Raw genomic sequence first — 23,849 nt, forward strand, 5'->3', positions numbered from 1 at the left:
TGTATGTACAAGGGAGGTAGCCAAAAAGGAAAAGGCATTTGGTATAATAGACAATACAAAAACAAAATCAATAATCTTTGCCCATGTATGTGCACCTTGAATAAAAGAAATTAGCACCATTCACTTCAACTTTGTCAAAGAGGTTTTCCTTATTCATAAAGAAATTAAAGTAGAAATAAGAACATGGTTATGCAATTCAGAGAGTGCAAGTGCACACATTTTTGTACCGTTTCTTGGTGTGGTCAACTTCAAAACAAGGAATTCCACAAAGGGCAGGCATTTCTAAACAGGCTCTGCAGAAGAAACTGGTCTGCCGTTTCTTACAATTTTCCTTCCCATTTTTCGAGCACTGCAATGGCAGGATGGAACATACAAGACAATTTGGTCTCTAGGTTTTCCCAGTGTATTGTTACATGAAAAGTTTGGCAGTCAGTCAGCTAATTAAATGCGAGGGAAAATGTCTACCAGGCCTGGACTTCAGTTCTTTCCCATATCCTTCCAACAGGCCAGAAATTACTTCTTTTTGTCTAAAATTTGTATGAATCAGTTTGGCTGTAGGGTTCTGAATGTTGTAGCACAACCTTGAATTCACCAAGGCAACTTCAATAATGAAGTGCCATTTCTTGTTTTTCCTGTTGAAAGGGCACATAGCTGGTCAAAACTATCTACACCTCCCTTGTATCTAATGTATGCAACCTGAACACCTGGTTTGTCTACTTTCCTGTTACCTGCGTCTTGCCATGTACATGCTACCGTGGTTTTATTTTTATTTACCCAGATAACTGGTGCATCGCCCTTCTTCAGATTGACTTCATTCAAATCTAGTAAACCTTTACAGTTAGCATGGGTGGTTCCATGGGCTCCAACATTTTTCATTCCGAGTGCTTCAATGAGTGGAACAGAAGAATGAAACTTATCAACATAGACAACATGCCCCTTTTGTTCATAGCCTGTCAGTAAAGACTGGACTACCCTTGAACCAAGTCCCCCTTCAACTTGAGCAACTGTTTCATCCTTCCTGTGTAAATGTCAAACTTTAGGAGAAATCCTGTGTTACCATTACAAAGAGACCAAACTTTTATACCCCACTCTGTTTAAGGTTTTAATAGTAGATAATGTTTGGAAAACAGCCTTCATCAATAGAGAATTCTTTCCCATGGCTATAAGTTGAGGTGTAAGTACCGTATTTTTCGGTGTATAACCCGCGGCTTTTTGACTCAGAAAGGGGCCAAAATTCGGGGGTGCGGGTGATATAAAGGTGCGGGTCATCTGTGGATTCTGGTTAGCAATTGCCCTCTTATGCAGTCAAAAAAAATTGAACGATTAGTTTAGCTGGGTGCCCTCTCGGATCGAGGATTTGCGGGGGGGACCGACCGGGTTTGTCGTAGGAAAGTTGATTAATGTCATAAGACAGTGCACACGATCGAGACAAACGACAAAGAGAAGGTAGGATTTGTCAGTATCTTACCCGCTTTACATGCTCTTGTTATTAATAAAGGCATTATCACAAATAAAACAGGCCTAACTAAACAGCATGAACATACAATACAACAGTGACTGGTACCAACATCGTGTGTCGCGATCAAACAAAAACAAGCGGGCGGCCATTTTCGCAATTACAAATTACAAACTGTACCTGATTCCTTAATGCTAAATTTGTGCATTACATGTGGGTCGTTCAAGCATGGAAGAAAATTAAAGAATCGACTATTCAGAACGGTTTCCGTAAATCAGAGATGTGCCATCCTGCAATGTTTGATGCATTCTACAACTCGGAAAAGGAATCGGACGAATCCGAAATCGAAATGGAAACGGATGAGGTCACTGCATCAGAATTGGCCGATTTATACCACAACCTCTTCCATGATGATACAGAGGATGAGGAATTCGATGGCTTCGTGAGCGATGATACGCCTTCATAAACATTGTTGACTCTGTCGTCTGTGATCACTGACTGTTTTTTTTTCTAATAACGATGTGCTCCATTGACTCTGTTCATAACAGTTCAGTAATGTGCTCTATTATTGTTCTATTCTATTGAAAACTAACCATTGGAAATTGTTTGGTTTAATAATTAATTACCAGTCTTTGTATGGCATTTATAAACCAATTGATTGATTAATTACCGGTAAACAATCAAACAGGGTTTTATGGCATTATTTACACAAATTTATCAAGGTTCTTTGTAATATATATATAAGTGCAATAAAATATATTGAAATGTAATTTGTTGGTTATTCTTCATCTTCATCACAATAAAAAATAAATAGGACTGGAGGAATACTGGTATCATGATCATGAATCGCAATGCCGCGTCTTCGACCCATCCCAAAGGCATCGTAGGATCAGTTGCACACTTTCGAGATCACCCCTCTTTCATCGAAGCTACCACTACATCTAGTGGCAGCTTCAGAAACCAAATTGTGAGGTTGTGTACGTCCGTGTCGGCCTTTGACGTGTGATGAATCCTGAAAAGCAAGATATCACCAAGAAACCTGCCAATATCGGAAAACATATATCTTTTTTATAAATCACATAAGCATTGATGAGACAGAAAATTTAGGAAAAGCCTCAGCTTTGAAATTACTTTGATCACCACGTCAACGGCCGGCTGTAACAACAACCGCCGTGAGCTGTGCCTGTGGCCACCCATGCATGGGTAGTATACATCGTCAGATCTACACTGCTGCGCACGCCATATGACTGTGGGTCATACAGCGGTGCGGGTCTTGTGTGGATTTTCACTAAGGTGTAAGGGGGTGCGGGTCATATAACGGTGCGGGCTATAGTCTGAAAAATACGGTACCCTGAACCATATCCATTATAGGTCTAATTCTATAAATTCTATCATTCTGATTTCCTTCATTATCTGATGGAAGCAGGTAAGGCACCTGGTCTGGATGGATGCCATGCAGAATGTCTGAAAAAGGGAGGTACAGTGATGGTGGACTGGCTGGTGAGGTTAATGTGTGCTGGAGAGAGGGTAGAGTGCCGGAGGACTGGAGGAGTGCCTGTATAGTTCCTCTTTACAAGGGAAAAGGGGACAAGTGTGAATATTGTAGTTTCAGAGGGATTCGCTTGTTAAGTGTAGTTGAGAAGGCTTATGGGAGGATCTTGATTGAGAGGATTAGGAGAGGAACAGAAGGAGTAATTGGTGAGGAACAGTGTGGATTTAGGACAGGTAGAGGTTGTGTAGATCAGATCTTTGTGGTAAGACAAATATGTGAGAAAGCTATAGGAAAGGGGAAGGATGTTTTTTGGGCTTTTATGGATCTGGAAAAGGCTTATGATAGGGTAGACAGGCAATGTGGGAGGTTATGCAGATATACGGGATAGGAGGAAAGCTGGGAGCTGTTAAGAGTTTTTATGAGAGTAGTAGAGCTTGTGTCAGGATTAGAAATGGAGAGAGTGAGTGGTTCGAGGTAAAGGTGGGACTTTGTCAAGGATGCGTTATGTTGCCCTGGCTGTTCAACTTGTACATGGATGGGGTGGTGCAAGAGGTAAATGCAAGGGTAGTGGGCAAGGGATTGGAGATGGTTAAAGAAAATGGAGAAAAGTGGGAGGTGAGCCAACTGTTGTTTGCGGACGACACTGCGCTTGTGGCAGGATCGGAGGAGGGATTGAGGAAGTTGGTGACAGAGTTTGGGAGAGTATGTGATAGAAGAAAGCTAAAGATAAATGTGGGTAAAAGTAAGGTGATGAGATGTACAAGGGGTGAAAGTGGCAGTAGACTGGGAGTGAGCATTAAGGGAGAGCGACTGGAGGAAGTGGATAGTTTTAGATACTTGGGTGCAAATGTGGCAGGAAAAGATGGAGTGAAGGTGGAGGTAGAATGTAGATTGAGAGAAGCGAGTAAATGCCTTGGTGGATTAAAGAATGTAATGAGGAATAGACATTTGGGAATGGATGTGAAGAGGAGACTGTATGAAGGAGTGATTGTGCCAACAGCACTGTATGGAGCAGAAACATGGAACATAAGAGAAGAAGAGAGGAGTTTGAATGTGTTTGAGATGAGGTGTCTGAGAAGTATGATGGGGGTTACTAGGCTAGATAGAGTGAGAAATGAGGAGGTGAGGAGGAGAACGGGTGGAAAAGGAGCTGGGAGATAGGGTTGATGAAAGAATATTAAGATGGCTTGGACACATGGAAAGAATGAGTGAAGAAAGACTAGTAAAAGAGGTATGGAAGGCAGATGTGGAAGGAGTGAACATGAGGGGACGTCCTAGGATGAGGTGGATGGATGGGGTGAAGGGGGCTTTGGGGAAGAGGGGAATGTCTGTTGAGGAAGGACAGGAGAGGACAGAAGACAGGAGTGAATGGAGAATGGTTGTATATGGATGATGTTGTGATTGCATGAGGTGGAATGGGCGGGGTGGGGGGTGAGGTAGTATGTGTGAGCAAAAGTTGACACAGCCCAAAGGGATTTCTCCCAGTCCTCTCCTTTTATGCAATGGGGGGCCGGAGAGGGGGGGTCGCCGATTTAATGAAGTGGCCTTGCTGTGGATGTGCTGTGTCTTGCGACACTGCTTCTGACCCAGGGCGGTGGACAAGGTGCAGGGATGACTGTAAGGGCCCATCCCCCTTCCCCCGGCCACAAGTCAATTCATCGCGGCTGCACTGATAGTCGTTTGGCTCCCCACCTCGGCGAATCGGCTTGTTTGCGCGCCAGTACAACGAGCAAGTCTGCTTCGAACTTTCGAAGCCCGAGAAGACTTCGCCTGTGCGGAGCGGCCACGTCGGCAGTTTCAGGGGTATATATACCCCTCCTCCCCAACGTCGAATAGAACTTGGTCAGAAGACGTCCTGCGAAGACTACCCACTGCCACGCCAATCCCAAGTCTTCATTACTCCAGTCGCAGGCTACTCGACGTCGGGTCTTCTCACCTTTGCTGTTCTCAAGACACGCCGCATCCGATTGGGCCGGAACGGTTCGTCCATACGCACCCGGACATCGCTACTGTTGTTACGATACGGAGGTGTTGAGCACCTCGTATTAGATGTTCCCATTCTACAACCTTGTATTGTACAGTTTGATGGTTTATTGTATTCGTTAACTCTTTTAAATCCATTGATTCCTTTTGATGTTTGATTAAAGCCCCAGCAGATCCAGTAGCACCCGAACTGGTATTACTTTTCAGGGCCGAGAGAACATAGTTCCTCGTTCGCCCTCACAATGACCCATCATCCAGGAGGTGCTCAGAAAAGAGGGAGGGTGGAGGGGTGTGGAGTGTATTCACGGATGGAATGGGTGGAAATAATTTTATGCCTTTCCCTTTTTGGCTACCTCCCTTGTAAGGGGGAAAAAGCCTTGGTATATGTATCTGCAAAAGTTATCCTTGACCTTTTCAACTCGTAATCTTTTACACCAAATACACTAGCGAAACCTGGAGTGGCAGTAAGAAACTATCAACAAAATATGACTTTAGGGTAGGTTTATAGATGAGACCTATGCCTATTTCGGCAGGTGTCACATCATTCTATTTGTGAAAGCTAGAATTAGGTGATATCGAGGCATTATTTTTTTCATTCATTTGAGCACCATACTTATTAGTCTGTGTAACAGTATTGGTATATTGCATCTGGAAAAAACTTCTGAAACACTAAGACCAAAACTCGAGTACGCAGCAATACTATGGACACCCAGTACCAAAAAGAATATAAAGACGTTAGAAAGAATACAAAGAGCAACAACAAAACTGGCACCAACTCTTTCCAAAATAACATATGAAGAAATACTGTCCAAATTAGAATTACCAACTTTGGAACAAAGAAGGGAAAGAGGACACCTACTATCTATAGAATTATGAAAGGAATGGAAATCTTAGATAAGAATGACTTATTGAAATGGGACAATGGAAAAACATGAGGATACGAAAGAAAAAAAAAATAAAGAAAAAAAGATAATTACAAAAAGAGATCTGAAAAGAAAAAAAAAAGCTTCCCACACAGAGTGATAGATACTTGGAACAAATTGGACAAAGAAACAGTGTGTGCAAACACTATTCAAAATTTTAAGAAAAAGCTTGATGCTGAGAGATACAAAGATGGGTCACCACGAGCAAAGCTCTCTTCCCGTATAATACAACTAGGTAAATACACTGCTTGGTGCTTTTTCAGTGGCTAGAGTGCAAGTGAATGTCTAAATCTATTGTTTAAATGCTCATTTTGGAAGGCTGATACTTTGTTTAGAGGCTTCGGATTGGCTAGCAGACAGAGCTAATCTCACATTGGTAGGTTGTTGAATGACATCATCAGCCTCACTCATCTATGAAGCTCTCTTCATAAAAGAATCATCCCCCAATCTGAATACACAAAACATAGACCTGGAGGCAGTTTCTAGTGTGAGATCATGTTCCCTGGTAGACTAAGCAAGACTGATGACATCACACAACAGCTGCCCAATGAGAGAGCAGCACAATCCAGCAGTGCTAGCCCAGTCTGAGAGCCAATCAGAAGCCTTTAAACAACAGAGTATCAGCCCTCCAAAATGAGTATATATAAGTGATCAATTTTGATTAGACATTCACTTACACTCTAGTAACTGAAGAGGTGTGTAAATGTGTTCCGTAATGCAACCGATTCCTTTTCTGCTTCTTCCTTCCCTCACCCATTCGTCACATCCCGCACCACCTTGGCCAGCCTCAACTATGGTGGAAGCCTTTTTTGCCTCTCGCACTACCTTTGGGGTGCAGAGTACTCCCTTTCCTCGGCAAGGACTCCCTCGAGGTGTCGTGCCCTTTCTCCGGAGCAGCCACAAACGGAATGCCTCAGAAGCCCTTGATGTGTAGCCAGTAATTCCACAAACTGACACCGATTAAGCAGCTCACACACATCTGCTGTGGGGGGGAAAATACGTAAGAAAAGAACTGTATGCCTAAAATATACCCCGTCTAGGGTATTGGTTGCATGTTATTGTGGCAAAGTAGCATGAAGTTGATACTTTAGGGTCTATATGGGGCATCCCTACGGACCTGAGCCACACATCATTTTGTCTGTGATAGAGGAAAACTCTGTACATAGAGAAATAATGACACTTTTATACTACAACTGTCTCTCCATTATGCTGTCCCCCAACCCCTTGCTACTGTCCTGTACTATTTCTCTGAATATTCATTTCCTTTTTTCGCCTACCTACCCTGTAGTGGGGGCAAAAGAATACTGCCAAGTATTTCCACTTGAGTGATAAAAGGCGACAAAAAAGGGACAGGGGATGAGATAAGGAGTCCTACTACCTGTAGTCCAAAAGGGGACATTCCTAAAAAAGAAAGTAAAGGCATAAGAGGGTCTTGGGAGCTTTCCAACCAGTACCCTAAGGTTTGAGTCTTTTAATGTGTGTGGATGTGGTACAGATGAGAGTAAAAAGGAAGAGATAGGCAGTATGTTTGTGAGAAGAAAGATGGATGTACTGGCTTTGAGTGAAACTAACATGAAAGGAAAGGGCTACTCTGAGTTTGGGAGTGTAGCTGGGAGGTACTCAGGAGTGAAGAGGGGACGAGGGAGAGAAGGGGTGGCTATACTAGTAAGTGAAGAGATAAGTAAGCGGGTAGTGGAGTGGAAGGTGTCATCAAGGTTAATGTAAATGAAGGTGAAGCTGGGAAAGGAGATGTGGGTTTTTGTAAGTGTGTATGGTCCTGGTAGTGAGAAGAGCGTAGAGGAAAGGGAGGCTTTTTGGGTATATATAAATGAGTGCATAGAGGGATTAGGGAGAAATGTCAATGTAGTTGTATTGGGAGACCTAAATGCTAGGGTAGCAAATGAACCAATTGACGGAGTGATTGGGAAGTATGGAGTTCCTGGTAAAAATCATAGTGGAGAATTGATGGTGGAGATGTATCTTGAAAAAAAGTTGATGATGGCAAATACAGTGTTTTGGATGAAAGTCAAGCATAAGTACACATGGGAGAGGGTGGTGGATGGAAGGGTGGCAGATAGAGCGTTAATGGACTATACAGTGGTGACCAGGAGTATGGTAGGAAGAATTAAGGATGTACATGTTCTAAGAGGAGAGAGTGGGGGAATATCAGATCATTTCCTGGCAGAAGGTAACTTGGGAGTGGAGAATAGGTGGAGAAAGAGGAAAAGGGCAGAAGGTAGGGAGGTACTTGAGAGTGAACTGCTTAAATGAGGAAAAAAAGGAAAATGAGTATAAGAAGAAGTTGAGAGAGAGTAAAGGGAGGTTTACACGGTCTAACAGTTCGTTGAACGCAGTTCGACAGACACGTGTTTAAAGTGATGTGTGAGCGGGGTATTTGGTTGTCAAACACATTGTTTGACAACCAAATACCCCGTTCACATATTCACACATCACTTTAAACATGTGTCTGTCAAACCGCGTTCGACAAACCGTTAGACCGTGTAAACCCCCTTAACCTCTTCACTCTGGGGTACATCGCACGTCTGGCAGTATTAGCTGCCCGACGCGCGATGTTGCGTCATAATAATCGCATTATAAAAAAATAAAGTCACTGCTCAATCTCTCGTTCTCTTTCACCCGTGAATTTTGATAACCATAACCATAGAAAATATGATGAAGCCAGTTTAGAGAGAATGAGGGTCACGCAGGTACGACTACAATAAATATAATCAAGACACCAACATCAGCATCATCGCGTACCCACTTGCTCCTCATGACGATTACGTAGGCGTCACCGTATGGAAGTGGTTAAAGGATAGAGTAGAACTAGGAGTGGAGGAGGAATGGGGATGGTTCAAGGAGGTAGTCATAAGGTGTGCAAAGATGGTGTGTGGAACAAGGAGGGCGGGAGAAAATAGAAGGAAGGGTAGTGAATGGTGGGATGAGGAAGCAAAGAAGGGTGTAGAAGAGAAGAAGCAGGCATTCATAGATTGGCTACAAATTAGGACGAGGGGATCGTATGAGAGGTACAAAGTAAAGAGAAGGGAAGCTAAGCATAAGATAAAGGAAGCAAAGAGGAGAGCAGATGTGAAACGGGGTAAGAGTATGACAAAAAAAAATTGAAAGTAATAAAAAGATGTTTTGGAAGGAAATTAAAAGAGGAAGAGGAGGCAAATCAAGTAGAGAAGAAAAGGTAAAAGGTGTAGATGAACAGATGATAATGAAAGAGAAGGCAGTGAGAGGAAGGTGGGCAGAGTATTTTAGGGAGTTGCTAAATGTGAAGGAGGATAGGGAGGGAAAGGTAACTGCAGTGTGAAGCGCTAAGAAAATGAGAGTGATGAGTGAGGAAAATGGAGGAGAAATAGGGAAGGATGAAGTGGAAGCAGCTGTTAAGATGATGAGAGCAGGTAAGGCACCTGGGTTGGATGGATGCCATGCAGAATGTCTGAAGAAAGGAGGTACAGTTATAGTGGACTGGCTGGTGAGGTTATTTAATGGTTGTTTAAGAGAGGGTAGAGTGCCGGTGGACTGGAGGAGTGCCTGTATAGTTCCGCTTTACAAAGGAAAGGGGGACAAGTGTGAGTAGTAGTAGTTACAGAGGGATCAGCTTGTTGAGTGTAGTTGGGAAGGCTTATGGGAGGGTCTTGAATGAGAGGATTAGGAGAGGAACAGAGGGAGTCATTGGTGAGGAACAGTGTGGTTTTAGGACAGGTAGGGGATGTGTAGATCAGATTTTTGTGATATGACATATGTGAAAAAGCTATAGGAAAAGGCAAGGATGTTTTTTGGGCTTTTATGGATCTGGAAAAGCCTACGACAGGGTAGACAGGAAGGCACTGTGGGAGGTACTGTAGATATATGGGATAGGAGGAAAGCTGTTAAGAGCAGTCAAGAGTTTTTATGAGAGTAGTAGAGCTTGCATTAGGATTAGAAATGGAGAGAGTAAATGGTTTGAGGTAAAGGTGGATCTTCATCAGGGGTGTGTTATGTCGCCCTGGCTGTTCAATCTTTACATGGATAGGGTGGTGTGAGAGGTGAATGCAAGGGTAGTGGGTCAGGGGCTGGAGATGATTAAAAAAAATGGAGAAAAGTGGGAGGTGAGTCAGTTGTTGTTTGCTGAAGACACTGCGCTTGTAACAGGATCAGAGGAGGGATTGAGGAAGTTAGTGACAGAGTTTGAGAAGGAGCGTGAAAGAAGGAAGCTTAAGATAAATGTGGGCAAAAGTAAGGTGAGAGAGTGACAGTAGGCTGGATGTGAGCATTACGGGTGAGAAACTGGAAGTGGATAGTTTCAGATACTTGTGTGCAAATGTGACAGGAAAGGGAGGAGTGGCAGTGGAGGTAGAATGTAGATTGAGAGAAGCGAGTAAGTGCCTTGGTGGTTTAAAAAGCGTAATAAGATATAGACATCTGGGAATGGATGCTAAAAGGAGGTTATATGAAGGAGTGACTGTGCCGACAGCAATTTACGGGGCAGAAACATGGAACATGAGAGAGGAAGAGAGAAGGAGTTTGTATGTGTTTGAGATGAAATGTCCGAGAAGTATGATAGGGGTTACTAGGCTGGATAGAGTGAGAAATGAGGAGGTGAGGAGAACAGGGGTGGAAAGGGAGCTGGGAGATAGGGTTGATGAAAGAGTATTAGGATGGTTTGGACACATGGAAAGAATGAGTGAAGAAAGATTAGTAAAAAGTGTGGAAGGCAGAGGTGGAAGGCGTGAATATGAGGGGCCATCCTAGGATGAGAAGGATGGATGGGTGAAAGGGGCTTTACAAAAGAGAGGAATGTCTGTAGAGGAAGGACGGGAGAGAACAGAGGATAGGGGTGAATGGAGAAGGGTTGTGTATAGATGAAGCTGTGATGCATGAGGGGGAGTGGGTGGGGGATGGGGGGTGAGGAAGTATGTATGAGAAAAATTTTGACGCTGCCCGAAGGAATTTCTCCCCGTCTTCTCCTTTCCTGCATGAGGGGATGGAGAGGGGGGTCGCCGAATTTATGAAGCGGCCTTGCTGTGGAGGTGCTGTGTCTTGCGACACTGCTTCTGACCCAAGGAAGTGGACAGGATGTAGGGATGACGCGTCATCCAGGAGGTGCCAAGATAGGAGGGAGGGAGGAGGGTGGAGGCGAGTGATTTCTATGCCTTTTTCTTTTTGGCTAACCCTCCGCTCCCCCCCGTGTAAAGGGGAAAAAGCCTTTGGTATATGTATAAAATCACTTTGCCCTTTTAGCACATGATATGTAACTTTGTCATTTTTTACGTATTTTGTCTCAAGATCACTAACACTGACCCTCGTTGCTTCTTTTAATTCTGGATGAAGGTGGGAGGGAGAGATGGGAGGAGAGAAGGAGAGAGAGAGAGAGATGGGGGAGGAAGAGAGGGGGAGGGGGAGAGAGAAAGAGAGGGGGGAGAGAGGGAGAGATGGGTGGAGAAATGGGTGGAGAGAGGGGTAGAGAGAGAGGGGGAGAGAGAGAGAGAGGGAGACAGGGAGAGGGGTAGAGAGAGAGAGAGAGAGAGGGAGAGAGAGAGAGACAGAAAGAGAGAGGAAGAGGGAGGGGGGAGAGAGAGGGAGAGGGGGAGGAAGAGAGAGAGAGAGATGGGAAGCAACACCAAAGACCTGCACCTTCTTCCCTCAGCACCCGGACTCACTGCGTCCTCGTCCCTGTAGAAGTGGACGTAGCAGGAGAGTGATGAGGCGTCCCCTCTATCGCCGCTGCCACTCCTGTCAGCCCCATACAGATTCCTCCTTCTGAAGGATAACCTCGCGCTGCACATCTGGACCACCTCACTCTGAAAGTCGCCACATGTAATTGTACGATTTGAATGATTAAGACGAAGAAAAAGGGAAGGGATTATATAATATATATATATATATATATATATATATATATGCACAAATTTCACAAGTCACACGTGAATCACAAATATGCAGAGTCCACTAGGAAAAGGAAAAACACACGGAGTCCGAGCGCTTTAGTGATATATTCACATTATCAAGGAGTACAGAAAAATGAGAACAAAAAAATGGAGATACAGAGTATAAATAGGACAAGAGAGGTCATGGAAACAGATCATTATTACATTAACTTTTAAAATATGTACTATTTATATTACTACCCCACCCCCCACCTCCCCGCCCATTCCTCCTCATGCAATCACAACATCATCCATATACAACCATTCTCCACTCACCTCTGTCTTCCGTCCTCTCCCTTCCTTCCTCAACAGACATTCCCCTCTTCCCCAAAGCCCCCTTCACCCCATCCATCCACCTCATCCTAGGATGTCCCCTCATGTTCACTCCCTGCACATCTGCCTTCCATACCTCTTTTACTAGTCTTTCTTCACTCATTCTTTCCATGTGTCCAAACCATCCTAATATTCTTTCATCAACCCTATCTCCCAAATCCTTTTTCACCCCTGTTCTCCTCCTCACCTCCTCATTTCTCACTCTATCCAGCCTAGTAACCCCCACCATACTTCTCAGACACCTCATCTCAAACACATTCAAACTCCTTCTCTCTTCTTCTCTTATGTTCTTATGTGTGAGTAAATTTTGACGCAGCCTGAAGGGATTTCTCCCCGTCCTCTCCTTATATGCAAAGGGGGACGGGGAGGGGGGGTCGCCGATTAAATGAAGCGGCCTTGCTGTGGATGTGCTGTGTCTTGCGACACTGCTTCTGACCCAGGGCGGTGGGCAGGGTGCAGGGATGACCCGTCATCCAGGAGGTGCTCAGATGAGAGGGAGGGTGGGAGGGGTGTGGAGTGTATTTAGGGATGAAATGGGTGGGAGTGTTTTTATGCCTTTCCCTTTTTGGCTACCTCCCTTGGAAGGGGGAAAAAGCCTTGGTATATGTATGTATGTATGTATTTATATTACTGGCGAACCAAAACAAAAGTTTGGAAAAAAAAAGAACTTACTTGTACTTCCTTTTAATGAAAATCTTATAGAGATTCCCAATATACTTAAAAATTTCAATGTAAATGTAGCTTTCAAGATCAATACAACTCTAAAAAATCTTCTCATAAAGAATTCCCCTGATAATTCTACAGGCTGTGTACATAAAATACCTTGTAGTAAATGTGACAAGTATTATGTAGGTCAAACAGGAAAAGAATTAGAGGTTAGGATTAAACAGCATAAAAAAGGGCCAAGAATCTAGTGCACTTTTTAAACATGTTTGTGAATTTGACCATCCTATTGACTGGAAAAATGCTTCAAAAATTATACAATGTAAAAATATAACAGAAAGAAATATCATAGAGTCAGGAATTATCAAATCCAATTATGACCACTCATTAATATTTTTGGATTAGATAAATTAGATCCATATATTGTCAGTAATATAAATAGTGCATATTTTAAAAGTTAATGTAATAATGATCTGTTTCCATGACCTCGCCGAGTGACCCAACCTGAGGTTTCAGGCTTCGGAGAGGAGGGTAAATGTCTCTCTTGTCCTATTTATACTCTGTACTGTATCTCCATTTTTTTTTTCTCACTTTTCTGTACTCCTTGATAATGTGAATATATCACAAAAGCACTCGGACTCCGTGTGTTTTCCTTTTCCTAGTGGACTCTGCATATATACCGCTATATGTAGAAATAAACTCACCGCAAGGACTTGAACCTTTGCCATAGCAACTGCTTATTCTGAAACAAAGGTGATAGCATCGAGCCACCCAGGCCGTACTATAAAAGGAACCACCCAATTCTTTACGGTACTAGGGCAACTCAGTCTCTATTCTAATTTCACCGAGTCTTTATAATGGCGAGCCCTCCGACAAGTGTGTCATTTTGACAAATGCTATCGCCTTTGTTTCTGAATAAGCAGTCACTACGGCAACTTTCTCTGTTAAATCAACCAAATTTTTTTTAAATTAACACCCTCATCTCTCAGATTTTGATGAAATATGCTTTATAGGGAAATCATAGGCCCCAAATCCATTTCTGAAACTTGAAGATCAAACAGACAAACGGTTCAAAAGATATGATCTCAGGAAATTTGAGGTTGCATGTGAGGTCATATGTTTTCAGTGACCCATAACTTGGGGTATTGGCTGCTTGTTATTGTGGCAAAGTAGCATGCAGTCGATACTTTAGGGTCTATATGGGGCGCCCCTACGGACCAGAGCCACACATCATTTTGTCTATGATAGAAGAAATTCTGTTCATAGAGAAATGATGACACTTTTATACTACGACTGTCCCTCCGTTATGCTGTCCCCCAACCCCTTGTTGCTGTCCTGTACCATTTCTCTGAGTATTCTCTTTCTGATTGGGGGAATTCCCTGTGGTGGGGGAAAAGAATACTGCCACCAAGTTTCCCACTTGGATCGTAAGAGGCGAGAAGAAAGGGACGGGGAGAGGGACTAGGCATCCTTCTCCCTGTAGCCCCAAGGGGCAATTTCCTAAAACGAAAAGGAAAGGCATAAGGGGTGCTGGAGGGCCTCGGGCCAGCACCCTAAGGTTTGGGTCTTTTAATGTGCGTGGATGTGGTACAGATGAGAGTAAAAGGGAAGAGATAGGTAGTATGTTTGTGAGAAGAAAGTTGGATGTGTTGGCTTTGAGTGAAACTAAGTTGAAAGGGAAGGGTGAGTGTATGTTTGGGAGTGTAAGTGGGAGGTTATCAGGAGTGAAGAGAGGGCGAGGGAGGGAAGGGGTGGCTATTCTAGTAAGTGAGGAGATAGGTAAAGGGGTAGTGGAGTGGAAGGAGGTTTCCTCAAGGATAATGTGGATGAAGGTGAAACTGGGAAAGGAGATGTGGGTCTTTGTAAGTGCATATGGGCCGGGCAGTGAGAAGAGCATGGAAGAAAGGGAGGCCTTTTGGATAGATTTAAATGAGTGCATAGAGGGTTTAGGAAGAAATGTCAATGTAATAGTACTGGGAGACCTTAATGCTAGAGTGGGAAATGGTCCAATCGATGGAGTGGTTGGGAAGTGTGGAGTTCCAGGAAAGAATCGTAGTGGAGAGTTGATGGTGGAAATGTGTCTAGAAAGAGAGTTGATGATAGCAAATACAGTGTTTCGGAAGAAAGTCAAGCATAAGTACACATGGGAGAGGGTGGTGGAGGGAAGGGTGGTAGATAGAGCGCTAATGGATTATGTAGTGGTAAATAGGATTATGATAGGAAGAGTTAAGGATGTACATGTGCTAAGGGGAGAGGGTGGGGGAATATCAGATCATTTTTTGGTGGAAGGTAAGCTGAGAGTGGAGGATAGATGGAGAAGGAGGAAAGGGACAAAAGGTAGGGAGGTTCTTAGAGTGAACTCCTTGAATGAAAAGGAAAAGGAGAAGGAGTACGAAAAGAAGCTGAAGGAGGAGTGGGAGGGAGTAAAGGATAGAGCAGAGATGGGTGTGGAGGAGGAATGGGGATGGTTCAAGGAGGGAGTCTTAAAGTGTGCAAGGATGGTGTGTGGAACAAGAAGGACAGGGGGAAATAGAAGAAAGGGTAGTGAATGGTGGGATGAGGAAACAAAGAAGGTTGTAGAAGAGAAGAAGCGAGCATTCACAGATTGGTTACAAAAGAGGACAGGGGAGTCATATGAGACGTACAAAGAAAAGAAAAAAGTAAAGCAAAAGTAAAGGAGGCAAAGAGGAGAGCAGATGTGAAATGGGGTAGGAGTATGACAGAAAATTTTGAAAGTAATAAAAAGATGTTTTGGAAAGAAATTAAGAGAGGAAGAGGAGGCGAATCAAGTAGGGAAGAAAAGGTAAAAGGTATAGATGGAGAGTTGATAATGGAAGAGATGGCAGTGAGGGGAAGATGGGCAGAATATTTTAGGGAGTTGCTGAATGTGAAGGAGGATAGGGAAGGAAAGATAGCTGCAGTGGGAAATACGAAGAAAATGAGAGTGATGAGTGAGGAGAATGGAGGAGAAATAAGGAAGGATGAGGTGAAGGCAGTTGTAAAGATGATGAAAGCAGGTAAGGCACCTGGTCTGGATGGATGTCATGCAGAATGTCTGAAAAAGGGAGGTTCAGTGATGGTGGACTGGTTGGTGAGGTTATTTAATGTTTGCTGGAGAGAGGATAGAGTACCGGAGGACTGGAGTAGTGCCTGTATAGTTCCTCTTTACAAGGGAAAAGGGGACAAGTGTGAATGTAGTAATTTCAGAGGGATTAGCCTGTTGAGTGTAGTAGGGAAGGCTTATGGGAGAATCTTAATTGAGAGGATTAGGAGAGGAACAGAAGGAGTAATTGGTGAGGAACAGTGTGGATTTAGGACGGGTAGAGGTTGTGTAGATCAGATCTTTGTGGTAAGACAGATATGTGAGAAAGCTATAGGAAAGGGGAAGGATGTTTTTTGGGCTTTTATGGATCTGGAAAAGGCTTATGATAGGGTAGACAGAAAGGCACTGTGGGAGGTTATGCAGATTTATGGGATAGGAGGAAAGCTTTTGGGAGCTGTCAAGAGTTTTTATGTGAGTAGTAGAGCATGTGTTAGGATTAGAAATGGAGAGAGTGAGTGGGTGGTTTGAAGTAAAGGTGGGACTTCGTCAAGGATGCGTTATGTCGCCCTGGCTGTTCAACTTATACATGGATGGGGTGGTGCGAGAGGTGAATGCTAGGGTAGTGAGTCAGGGATTGGAGATGGTTAAAGAAAATGGAGAAAAGTGGGAGGTGAGCCAGCTGTTGTTTGCGGACGACACTGCGCTTGTGGCAGGGTCAGAGGAGGGATTGAGGAAGCTGGTGGCAGAGTTTGGGAGAGTATGTGATAGAAGAAAACTAAAGATAAATGTGGGTAAAAGTAAGGTGATGAGATGTACAAGGGGTCAAAGTGGCAGTAGACTGGAAGTGAACATTAAGGGAGAGCGACTGGAGGAAGTGGATAGTTTTAGATACTTGGGTGCAAGTGTAGCAGGAAAAGGTGGAGTGAAGGTGGAGGTAGAATGTAGATTGAGAGAAGCGAGTAAATGCCTTGGTGGTTTAAAGAGTGTAATGAGAAATAGACATTTGGGAATGGATGCGAAGAGGAGACTGTATGAAGGAGTGATTGTGCCAACAGCACTGTATGGGGCAGAAACGTGGAACATAAGAGAAGAAGAGAGAAGGAGTTTGAATGTGTTTGAGATGAGGTGTCTGAGAAGTATGGTGGGGGTTACTAGGCTAGATAGAGTGAGAAATGAGGAGGTGAGGAGGAGAACAGGGGTGAAAAAGGATTTGGGAGATAGGGTTGATGAAAGAATATTAGGATGGTTTGGACACATGGAAAGAATGAGTGAAGAAAGACTAGTAAAAGAGGTATGGAAGGCAGATGTGCAGGGAGTGAACATGAGGGGACGTCCTAGGATGAGGTGGATGGATGGGGTGAAGGGGGCTTTGGGGAAGAGGGGAATGTCTGTTGAGGAAGGAAGGGAGAGGACGGAAGACAGAGGTGAGTGGAGAATGGTTGTATATGGATGATGTTGTGACTGCATGAGGAGGAATGGGCGGGGGGGTGGGGGGTGGGGTAGTATGTGTGAGTAAATTTTGACGCAGCCCGAAGGGATTTCTCCCCGTCCTCGCCTTATATGCAAAGGGGGACGGAGAGGGGGGGTCGCCGATTAAGTGAAGCGGCCTTGCTGTGGATGTACTGTGTCTTGCGGCACTGCTTCTGACCCGGGGCGGTGGGCGGGGTGCGGGGGTGGCCCGTCATCCAGGAGGTGCTCAGATGAGAGGAAGGGTGGGAGGGGTGTGGAGTGTATTTAGGGATGAAATGGGTGGGAGTGTTTTTATGCCTTTCCCTTTTTGGCTACCTCCCTTGGAAGGGGGAAAAAGCCTTGGTATATGTATGTATGTATATATATATATATATATATATATTTAGAATCAGAAAAAGCCAAGGAATTCAAATATACAGGTTTTAAAACTCTAGGTTGAAAAAATAGATAAGTTATACAAAAAACAATATTTGAGGTCACAATTTGACCTCCGGGGTATCAAATGAGAATTTTTTTTTTACAGATGTAAAAAATGAAGGCAAAGACATTAGCTATTAGAATCAGCATAAAAAAGTTTGTGTATGTAAGTATTTTTCATGAAACTAACCTACAAGTGAACACCATATTCCTAAGTCTGGCATCAATTCTGCCTATTTTTCCACACTTCAGCTGATATTTTGACATGTAGATTTTTTATAGATATAAAAGCAAAGACAAGTTTCTTAGCAATAAAAAAAAATCATAAAATCCAAAGTGTATGTTGGTAACCTATGAGAAACAATGAAGTGTTGCTAAACAGCCTGTTGAAACAAGTTGCTACTTGTTTAATTTTAGCATCCATGTCCACAGGTTAGTACAGTTGCAGCCATATAACTGGGTGGTTGGTGGGTATGGTGCTCTGGTCCTTCGTGACTCAAGGCCCAAAACATCAAGTGTACATGGCTATATTTTCTAAAATAATATTACGTCATCTAACTGATTTTCCTGTATTCATATCTTTACAGATTAGATCACAATGGTTTGACATTTGAAATATTGCCAGGATCCAATTAAAAAAAAAAAAACGCATATCAATCTTCGAAAAGTGACGGATAAACTTGTTGAAAAATATGATGGAAGACTGAAAAAAAAGACTCATTGTTGTTGAGGATGACAAACTTTCATCACTTATATCCATGTTTACTTATAAAAGTGTATTCATATTTTGTTTATAGAATTTACAATGTTTGTTATTATAGTGCAGAAAATATTATATACATTTTAGATGTATAACTGTACACATCATAGACTCCAGTTTTTTGGTTAATACCCAATAATGCCGTGTGTGGCGCTGCCATTCGGTGGGAAAAATACAAACATTACCCAGCAGCAAGTTGTGTTCATCACCACCTTTATTAAAGCCTATATTAACCCATCAGGATGACTTCAGCTGCAACAGGTTATGGACCCAGGCACAGACTAGTGTTTGACGGAGATGGGGATAAATACGAGGTGTGGGAAGCAAGATTTCAAGGTTACCTGACTACCAAGAAACTGGACAGGGTCTTGAGGAAGACATCACCGAGTGCAAACGAGAATAAGGAAGTATATGCCGAGCGGATTCAACTGCTGTATGATAGAAGTATAGCCCTTATTCTTCGAAGATGCAGCTGACAAAGGCAAGGAAGCGTTAGATATTTTAAGAAATTATTATCTGGGTGCAAGTAAACCAAGGGTGATTTCTCTGTACAAGAAGTTGACGACACTCAGATTAGTTGGTGATGAGGAGTTGATGGATTACATTATACGAGCAGAGGCAGCGGTGCCAGCACTGAAGAAAGCAGAAGATATAAGTGAGAGCATGCTTATTGCTATGGTGCTCAGTGGACTCCCTACAGCATATGACACACTCAGCACGGTGGTAGAGCAACGAGAAAAACCAATGACTTTTCAAGAGTTCAAGAAGGCACTCATGAGCTATGAAGAATCAGGAAAGTTGAAAAGCTCACACGAAGAAGAGAACGTGATGAATGCAAACAGTGACAGTGGCAGGTATGTGATAAAATGCTTTGAGTGTGGCAGGCCAGGCCAGGCCACAAGGCCTATCATTGTCCCATGCAAACTAGTGGTGACCAGAAGAAACCTAACAAATGGCGCAGTTTGTGCAGATCTAATACACACAACACACACCAGTGCAGAAGGAAGAATGCAACCACAGCAGACACAGTGAGCGGTGAGGGAGATGGAGCAACTGGAGGAGATGGCACTCACAGCTTCGTATTCCAGACCAGCACTCGATCAACTACAACTAAGACAAGTACCAGCACATTGCTGGTAGACAGTGGTGTATCAGTGCACATTATAAATGATAAATCTAGGTTTATTAGGTTCAACAAAAACTTTGAACAAGACAAGAAGTGATGCAACTAGCAGATGGTAGCAACCAAATTGGGACTGTGTTAGGCAGAGGTGATGCCAGTGTAGTGCTTAATGATATTACTGGGAAGCCAAAAGAAATGATAATGAAAGATGCTTTATATTTCCCATCATACAAGTTTGATATATTCTCTGTTCCAGCTGCCACAAGAAAAGATGTACGAGTAAACTTTGAAACAAACCATGCAGAGCTCATGACATCAGATGGCTCCATATTCAACGTGGAATGGCAGGGTAATCTATTTTATAAACGATGTTGGAAATACCCAGATACATAGTAGCCACACAACCGAAGAGTGGCATAAGGTACTTACATACATACATATACCAAAGGCTTTTCCCCCCCTTACACGGGGGGGTAGCCAAAAAGAAAAAGGCAAAGAAATCACTCCCACCCTTTTCATTTCCCATATATTCCACTCCCCTCCACCCTCCTTCCTATCTTGGCACCTCCTGGATGATGGGTCATCCCTGCATCCTGTCCACTGCCCTGGGTCAGAAGCAGTGTCGCAAGACACAGCACATCCACAGCAAGGCCACTTCATAAATTCGGCGACCCCCCCCCTCTCCATCCCCTCATGCAGGAAAGGAGAAGACGGGGAGAAATCCCTTTGGGCTGCATCATACATACTTCCTCACCCCCCATCCCCCACCCACTCCCCCATCACAGCCTCATCTATACACAACCCTTCTCCATTCACCCCTATCTTCTGTCCTCTCCCGTCCTTCTTCTACAGACATTCCTCTCTTTTGTAAAGCCCCTTTCACCCCATCCATCCATCTCATCCTAGGACGCCCCCTCATATTCACTCCTTCCAGGCTTCCGAACATCCTTCATATTACAGTGACCAAGTAACTTATGCCTTTTTCAAAGAAAGTATAGGCATAAGGTACTTGGTCACTATAATATGAGGGATGTTCGGAAGCTTGAGGGGGTAGTAGATGGTATGCACATTTCAGGTGATAGAGGGGATGCAAATTGTGAAACCTGCATTTTAGGCAAGATGAGCAAGTTTAGAAATAAGGAACCAGATGCAAGGGCTATAAAGAGCTTAGAATTAGTACATAGTGACATAACTGGCCCAATGAATGTAGTTGGTAAAGGTGGATTCAAATATGCTATAACATTTTGTTGATGATTATTCTGGTACCTTTATGGTCTATTTATTGAAAGACAATCAAACGTATGAGAACTGACAATGGTGGTGAGTATATATCCAAAGAGTTTGGTTCTTTGAAAATTACCTGAATCATTTGAAAAAACAGGTGCCACAGTTTTTCAGCAGGACGGTGCCCCTGCCACACTGCTAAATGCCATCACTACTTGGCTCTGACTGTGAAATGAACTTTGTAAAGGACTGGCCAGGCTAATCTACCCAAGATGATTTGAACCCAATTGAAAATTTGTGGCACATTATAAAGAAGAGGTTACAAGGCAAAGACGTCACCTGTATAAGCAATGCTCGAGGCAACCATTCAAGCAATCTGGAATAATTTGGAGCCTACAACCCTCCAGAACCTAGCTGCTTCACTTCCACGTCGTCTTGAGGCTGTGTTAAAGCGCAAAGGACTCCCAACCAAGTATTAGGTGAGTAAAAATCCAATAAATATAATGATTAATTACATTTTTGTGCATTTTTGTTTAGATTCGCTGAGGCGCCGCGAACTTTTGTCGAGCACTGTATGTTGTAGAGAAAGATGATGATGATTATAATTTAGCAGGGTACACCACCTATTATTGTCATAAGGTATGTGAGGTCCCAGGGACTTATTTAGAGGCTATGCAGTCCCCAGAGTCACACTTATGGCAAAAAACAATGGAAGAGGAAATTGATGCCCTAACAGAAAATGACACTTATGACCTGATAATGTTATCTGAGGGTAAATCAGTTGTAGGGGGTAAGTGGGTTTTTAATGTGAAAAATGACCCAGATAATGGTGACAGATACAAAGCCAGGTTCGTGGCAAGGGGCTTTTCCCAAGTTCAAGATATAGACTATCATGAAACATTTTCACCAACAGCCAGGCTTACTTCACTGAGAATGTTATTGCAATTAGCTGTACAAAGTAATTATTTAGTCCATCAGATGGATGTCAGCACTGCATATCTAAATGCAGATATTGGCTGAGGTCTACCTTGAACAACCAGAAGGATTTGTAAAAACTGATGAATATGGTAATAAGCTAGTTAGTACCTTAAAACATGTTTAGCTAAACCAAGATGATTTACAGTTGGTTTTGACATATACTGTGATAACTTGGTAACCACAAAAAATAAGTCAGGTCTGGAACGATTCAGCATGTCAGACGGCAAACCGAAGTGTATCCCATGTGATCCTGGTATCTGTAAAAGAATAGACTGTGAATCCTGTGTACTAGATAATCCTAAGCTCTATAGGAGAATAGTGGGTGGGTAGTCTAATTTATATCATGACTGCAACCAGACCTGACTTATGAACAATTATAATTTATGGTAGCTACTGTTTACATATACAGTGCAACATATATAATTAGCAAGCTTTTACCTTGAAATGTTAAATCTTTAATGTTACTATCGAGTTGTCACAAAATGCAAGTTGAGCTACATCCAATTCTATATACTGTATATATTCAAGTGTGTAAATTCTGTCTTTTTTTCTTTTCAGAAGGGCTATCATCAAGCCAGATGAAATGCAAGGCTCGTGGTAAGCTATCATCTGCTCAGAAATCCCTGAAAAAGAGGCTGGAAGTCAGTTATGGTGTTGAAATTCTCAATAAGAAAAATAATAGTGCAGAACCTGAAACTCAATCTGAAAAACATCTGAACACATTGATGAATGAATTGAAACAGTCATTCTTGGAGAGCAAATGTCACAATCGCAAACTACAAATATTGACACTCTCACCATACACAATTGTTAAAACAGCTAGCTTCTTTCAAACTGCAATACATACATATACCAAGGCTTTTTCCCCCTTACTAGGGAGGTAGCCAAAAAGGAAAAGGCATGAAAATAGAGTAATGTGCGTTGCAAAACAGGTGTAAAATGAACAAGAACACAAAAAAGAAAAATCTGGAAATACATAAATTTCACCTTTGAGGGCGGGAGTGGGGTCGGCTAACGGGAGCAGAACCATGTTGTTGTTCAGGAGCGTTACCAACGAATAGAAAAATTTCTCGCTATATCTGCTACATTTAGTGAAGGTCACTCCGCCCTCGCAAGAGTTGCTAACCATAAATTGGGGAATAAATTCATGAAGCTTCGAGAGGGCCGAGGGTTGAGATTTTGTGTACAGCTAACCTAATGCAATGTAACTAATTTCAACATAACAAAACCTAACCTAACCAAACCTAACATAACCTAACCTAACCTTAACCTAACCTCAACTAACGTAACCTGAACCTAACCTCAACTAACGTAACCTGAACCTAACCTCAACTAACGTAACCTGAACCTAACCTCAACTAACGTAACCTGAACCTAACCTAACCTCGACCTGACCTGACCTAACCTAACGTAACCTGAACCTGACCTAACCTAGATGGGGGCTTTGCCCCCCAGACCCCTTCAATTCCCACCAAAGCACTCTTAGTAACGTAACCTGAGGTCTCTTTAAAGTATAACTTTTAGTATAAATGTGTGTATATGTAATATAACTATTAGGTAATAAAGTAAATCGTAACCATATATTCCATAAAATAAAAACCACAATAATAGCAGAAAAACGTTGGTTGGGTGAAAATATAAGCGATAAATTTAGCAATTCGTTTGTAGCACCTCTGGACAATAACATGGCTACGGTCACGTTAGCCGAACCACTCCTCAGTCTCCTGCCCTCAAAAGTGAAATTTATGTATTTTCATATATTCTTTATATGTTCTTGTTGATTGCAGACCTGTTTAGCAATGTGCATTACTCGATTTATTAGTGCTCCCCACCCAAAAACCCCGATTTCCCATAGGTCCCCCAAGATCATTGGAGAGATGTAGGCATTAGTGCACAACTTCAATAATTCATTACTTGAAGAGTACGCATTTGCGACGGAAATGATGTACACCATCATTCAATACACAACATATCTCACCAGAAACACATAACTCATAAGCCACATCTCAAAATTGTTGGTTGGGTGAAATTGTCCAAAACAATTACTCCAAAGCAGGGGATGTTACTTA

General features: G+C 42.9%; 1 long non-coding RNA gene across 1 annotated transcript; it reads right to left on the reverse strand.

Annotated features, from left to right (window-relative positions):
* Positions 1 to 11,495: 11,495 nt before the first annotated feature.
* Positions 11,496 to 22,713, reverse strand: LOC143023302 (uncharacterized). Its single transcript, XR_012966172.1, has 3 exons — positions 22,219 to 22,713; positions 21,889 to 22,037; positions 11,496 to 11,643 (listed from the first exon to the last, which is right to left on the reverse strand). It is a non-coding gene; the product is annotated as an uncharacterized LOC143023302 (long non-coding RNA).
* Positions 22,714 to 23,849: the final 1,136 nt, after the last annotated feature.

Source organism: Oratosquilla oratoria, unplaced genomic scaffold, assembly GCF_046742065.1.
Source record: "Oratosquilla oratoria isolate Oo_2021 unplaced genomic scaffold, ASM4674206v1 SCAFFOLD45, whole genome shotgun sequence".
Classification (NCBI taxonomy): Eukaryota; Metazoa; Arthropoda; class Malacostraca; order Stomatopoda; family Squillidae; genus Oratosquilla; species Oratosquilla oratoria.